Genomic DNA, 5,566 nt, shown 5'->3' on the forward strand with positions numbered 1-5,566 from the left:
CCGCACCACACCTACTGAAGCTGATTCTGCAGTTAAATAAGATCTCCAGGGAATTCCCTGGCGGTCCAGTGGTTAGGACTCTGTGCTTTCACTGCCGAGGGCCAGGGTTCAATCCCTGGTTGGGGAGCTAAGATCCCTCAAGCCGAGGGGCATAGCCAAAAAAAAAACAAAAAAAGTTTATCTCCAGGTGATTCATAGTCACATTAAATTTTGAGAAGCACCAATCTAGGAGAAGGCAGGGGAGTGAACTAGTAGGAAACTGGGTCTCCAGATAATGCTACACTACTGGACAACTTACTAGCTCAGATGTTTATGAGAGTGGACCTTCTACATTTGTTTAAGCCATCTTTTTAACTCTGTTTGATCCAATATTCAAACTATAGTAAATATGTACAAATGTAAAACACAGTATGAATACCTATCCTTATAGATTTTTTTTTTATTTATTTGGTTGCGCCGGTTCTTAGCTGCGGCAGGCAGGCTTCTTAGTTGTGGCACGTGAACTCTTAATGGCAGCATGCATGTGGGATTCCTGACCAGGGATTGAACCTGGGCCCCCTGCAATGGGAACACAGAGTCCCATCCACTGTGCCACCAGGGAAGTCCCATCCTTATAGATTTTTTTTTTTAATATAAGTGTATTTGTGTATTCCTTTTGCAGCCGCACACCTCAGATGGGACTCGAACCCAACTGCACTTTGGATGAAACTCAAACCCACAATCTTCCAACTGAAACAACACAACTCGTCTCAGGACTTAATGAAGCTCAAGTTCTTTATTTCTCGGCACAGAAGGAATTCAGCAAGAGGCAAAGTGATAGGTCGGAAGTAGATTTATCAATATCCTTTGTAAAGAGGTTGCAGGAAAATGGTAGAGGATGGTCATGTCTCAGGTCTCAGGCGAGTTCCTGGCATGGGCCACCCAGTGAGGGTCCTTGGCTTCAACACAGGAAAAAATTCAAGAGTGAGCCATTGTAAAGTGAGGCAGAGTTATACACTCCATAGGCAGAGTACAGCCCGTCTCAGAAGGCGAGAGTGGCCCAAAACATGGAGTGGTTAGTTTTTATGGGCTGGGTAATTTCATAGGCTAATGAGTGGATTACTTCAATTACTTGGTGGGAAGGGGCAGGGTTTCCAGGAATTTGGAGCACTGCCCACTCTTTGGCCTTTTATGGTCAGCCTTGGAACTGTTATGGTGCCTGTGGGTGTGTCATTTAGCATATGCTAATGTATTATAAAGAGCATATAATGAGGCTCAAGGTCTACTGGAAGTCGAATCTTGCACCGTCTTGGGCTTAACTGGTTCTAACCAGTTTTTGTCATATCCTCAACAGCTATGTCATTCTTTTAAAGGTTGTGCCCTGAACCCTTCCCTCGTGTCTCACTTTGACTTTATTCAGTACCGGCACCACTACTAAATCACATACACTATAGTGGTTTTATTGAGTAGTTGAGCTGATTATATGCTGGTCCAGAGCCACAAAATTTAAAAAGAAAATTATAAATGAAATAAAAACTATAAAACCAATAAAAATCCAAATGAACAATTGTTTTAATATAACGAAATGAATGAAGTTTTTCCGCTGGAACAAAAACCACTCTTCACAATATGGCAGTGGTACTGATGCTTTCAGACAAGTGCTCCTGAGTTTGGCAGTGTGTTTTGTGACAACTCAATTCTCTTACCACTTTTCTCTATTTGAAGTACTGTCAACAATCAATAGCACCAAATGCCACGTCATCTGACTTCACTTGGCCTAAGTGCATTGCTTATATATTAAGTTACCTCTGTTCTTTTCGCACTTACCCGGGTCAATTCAAGAAGCACTACTTAACACCAGTAATCTTATAAATACAACTGCAAACACAATTTATAACATAAGATTGTCACTCAAACCTAGAGAAATAAAACATATTTACACGCAAAAAAAACTGTACCCAAATGTCCACAGCAGCTCTAATTGTAATAGCCCAAAACTGGAAATGACCCAAATATCTTTCAACAGGCAAATGGATAAACAAACTGCAGTATAGTATGTCACACAATGGAATACTCCTCAGCAACAAAAAGAAACATATTGATACATAACAACTGGAGTGGATCACAAATGCATTATGCTAAGTGAAAAAAAATCTCCAAAGTTTATATACTGTATGATTCCATTTATATAACATCCTTGAAATGACACAGTTATAAAGAACGGATCAGTAGTTGTAAGGGGTTAAAAGTTAGGAGGAGACTATGACTGACTATAAAGGGGTAAATGTCAGAGTTTCTTTCTGGCAATGGAATAATTTTGTATCCTGGATGTATCGGTGTTTACACAATTCTACACATGTGATAATATTTCATAGAATTATATACCCGAAGGAAAAGAGTGCACATAAAAACTGGTGAAATCTGAATAAAGTCTGTAACTAATACCAATGTCAATTTCCTGGCTTGATAATGTACTGTGATTTATGTAAGATGTTATCATTAGGGGAAGTGGAACATAGAGTACATTGAAACTCACTGTACTATTTTTGTCACCTCTCCTAAGCCTAAAAGTATTTCTAAATCAATTTTTGTTATTGTAACCTAATAACAAAGGCCCAGACAGAACATATTTGAGCTTTTGCATTTTAGCATGACTCAGGCGTGACAGGTATCAAAGGAATACCCAGAGAAAGAAGAATTTAGAAAAGGAAAGAGGGACTTCTCTGGTGGTGCAGTGGTTAAAAATCTGCCTGCCAATGCAGTGGACATGGGTTCGAGCCCTGGTCCAGGAAGATCCCACATACCATGGAGCAACTAAGCCCGCGCGCCACAACTACTGAACCTGCACTCTAGAGCCCGTGAGCCACAACTACTGAGCCCGCAAGCCTAGAGCCCGTGCTCCGAAACAAGAGAAGCCACTGCAATGAGAAGCCCACACACCGCAACGAAGAGTAGCCCCTGCTCGACACAGCTGGAGAAAGCCCGCTTGCAGCAACAAAGACCCAACACAGCCAAAAGTGAATAAATAAATGAATGAATCTATATTAAAAAAAAGAAAGAAAGAAAGAAAGTAAAGGAAAGAAAACTTCACCTTCAAAGACAGCAAGGGAATCAGACTTCAGAAGGACTGGTTCATCAAATAAAAAATATAACAAGGACTTAAAGGAAAAAATACACAATATTACCAAGGTTACAAAGCTCACATCAGTCCCTTCATGATGAGAAAGCAGCAACTTGCTCACATGACCGCTATACTCATAATGCTCCTATCTCCAGCCAACAACACAGCAAAAATTGGAGATAAAACTATTTTTGTTTGCGAGCCCAGGTTTATGGGAAATATTCAATGTTTTATAATTTGGGGGATCAGACCAGTCAGGGTACTCTGTCACTTCCGATTTATCTCAAGGTGCAAAGTTTGCTGTTCATGTTTTTGTTTTTTACTGTGGTAGGTGAAGAGTTTAGACATATTGGAGGCAGAGCAGGTTTTGCTTTTATGCACACACCTGTGATCTGCCAAAAGCACCTGCACTTTAACTCCTGATATCTCAGCGACCAGGAGAGATTGCTTTTCCCCACCACCTGCTGTGACCACACTGGGCTGAGGCTGTGTCTGCTGTTTCCCACAGAATATCAGCACTTGAAAGATGTGAGATATATATATATACATAGTACATATATATTATATATATAATGGAATATTACACAGCCACAAAAAAGAATGAAATAATGTCATTTGCAGCAACATGGATGGACCTGGAGATTATCATACTAAGTGAAGTTAAGTCAGACAGAGAAAGACAAATGTCATATGATGTCACTTGTATGTGAAATCTAAAAAAATGATACAAATGAACTTATTTACAAAACAGAAACAGACTCACAGACATAGAAAACAAACTTATGGTTACCAAAAGAGAAAGGTGGGGAGGGATAAATTGGGAATTTGGGATTAACAGACACACACAACTATATATAAAATAAACAACAAGGACCTACCGAACAGCACAGAGAACTACATTGAATATCTTGCAATAACCTATAACAAAAAAGAATACATAGGTAGGTAGGTAGGTAGATAGATAGATATATTCAGTGCACAAAGGAATCACTTTGCTGTACACCTGAAACACTGTAAGTCAACTCTTCTTCAATAAACTTTTTAAAAATTTAAAAATAAAAAAGTAAAAAAAATATATTAGCACTTGAGAAACCATGAGGAATGCAGTCAGCAAACTACAGGACTTGGTGACTCTTCCAGGTAAAGTCTAGAACAAATTATTTAATGAATAAATTGTGAGAACTTAGAAAGCAGCTAACATCCATATGGTTATGTGATAGGCACTGTACCAAGTGCTTTCCATATGTCATCTCATCTCATCCTCACCACATGCAGTAGGCATTGCTCTCACTCAGTAATAGAGCTGGGACTTGAATGCAGGGAACTCTAATTCCAGAGTCCACATTCTTAACCACAATACTACGCCCCCTTATACAAAAGGATGCAGTAATTGCTGGGAACCAGCTTGGATTTACTAAGAACAAGCCATGCCTAATTTTAAATGGAACTCTAAAGTTCGAAGTTCCTCTTTAAATGGAACTTCTAAACTAACAGACCTGAGAAATAGGATAGACCTGATTTCAGCAAAGAATTGACAAGATTTTTATAATTGAGAATAACTCATTTGAGATGGGAATTTTCTTTTTTAATTTGGTTACGCTGGGTCTTAGTTGCAGCTCGAGGGCTCCTTAGTCGCAGCTCGAGGGCTCCTTTGTTGTGGCGTGCAAACTCTTAGTTGTGGCATGCGTGTGGGATCTAGTTCCCTGACCAGGGATCGAACCCAGGCCCTCTGCATTGGAAGTGCAGAGTCTTAACCACTGGACCACCTGGGAAGTTCCTTGAGACGGGATCTTGAAGTGAGGCCACAAGAGACGGGGACAATCACATGTCAGGATGCGATACCAGAAACTGAAGCTTTATGTGAAGGGTGGCAGTGCATGGATTTTTTTTTTTTTAGATGAAGCGTTTCTATGTATCTTGTGAATTTTTTCCTACACGTGAACCTAACCAATGAAACTCTCCTTCACACCCGGTCCCCAGTTTGTTACACCCCAACTAATCCTGTCCTCTTACAGATGGCCTTGCCTTGTGAGACTATTCCACCAGGGGGCAGCAGAGAGCAGCAGGCTGCTCCAGACTTAGAGGCTGTCCCCCGGGGCAAGCTCAGCCCTCAGTCAAGGGCACCCAGGCTGGGCTCAGAATCTCAGAGTGTGCAAACACAGAGCTTCCAAAACTGCCCCTTCTTAGCCTCACCTGCGTACTGCCTAAGTAAATGGCTGGAGAAAAGAGGAAACAAGAAAAAGAAATTTAATACTCGCAAATTTGTGGGGGGGAGAGGGGAGGGGTGAGGGCGTCATCTGCTTTAACACAACTTGTTTTTCAGGTCCTGAAAAGCTGCACCCGTTTCAACTTTGCTTCACGTCCACGACTAACGGGGTTTTCAATGTAGATTTCACACAGAGAGATGTATAGTAAGAAATTTGCCTCAGAAGTCTCCTCTTGTCTCTCAGACCTGAAAGCTCAGAG

General features: G+C 40.8%; 1 non-coding gene across 1 annotated transcript; it reads right to left on the reverse strand.

Moving 5' to 3' along the window:
* Nucleotides 1-4,799: 4,799 nt before the first annotated feature.
* Nucleotides 4,800-4,872, reverse strand: TRNAG-UCC (transfer RNA glycine (anticodon UCC)). Its single transcript has one exon. It is a non-coding gene; the product is annotated as a tRNA-Gly (tRNA).
* Nucleotides 4,873-5,566: the final 694 nt, after the last annotated feature.

Source organism: Lipotes vexillifer, unplaced genomic scaffold (genome assembly GCF_000442215.2).
Source record: "Lipotes vexillifer unplaced genomic scaffold, Lipotes_vexillifer_v1.1 scaffold88, whole genome shotgun sequence".
NCBI lineage: Eukaryota > Metazoa > Chordata > Mammalia > Artiodactyla > Lipotidae > Lipotes > Lipotes vexillifer.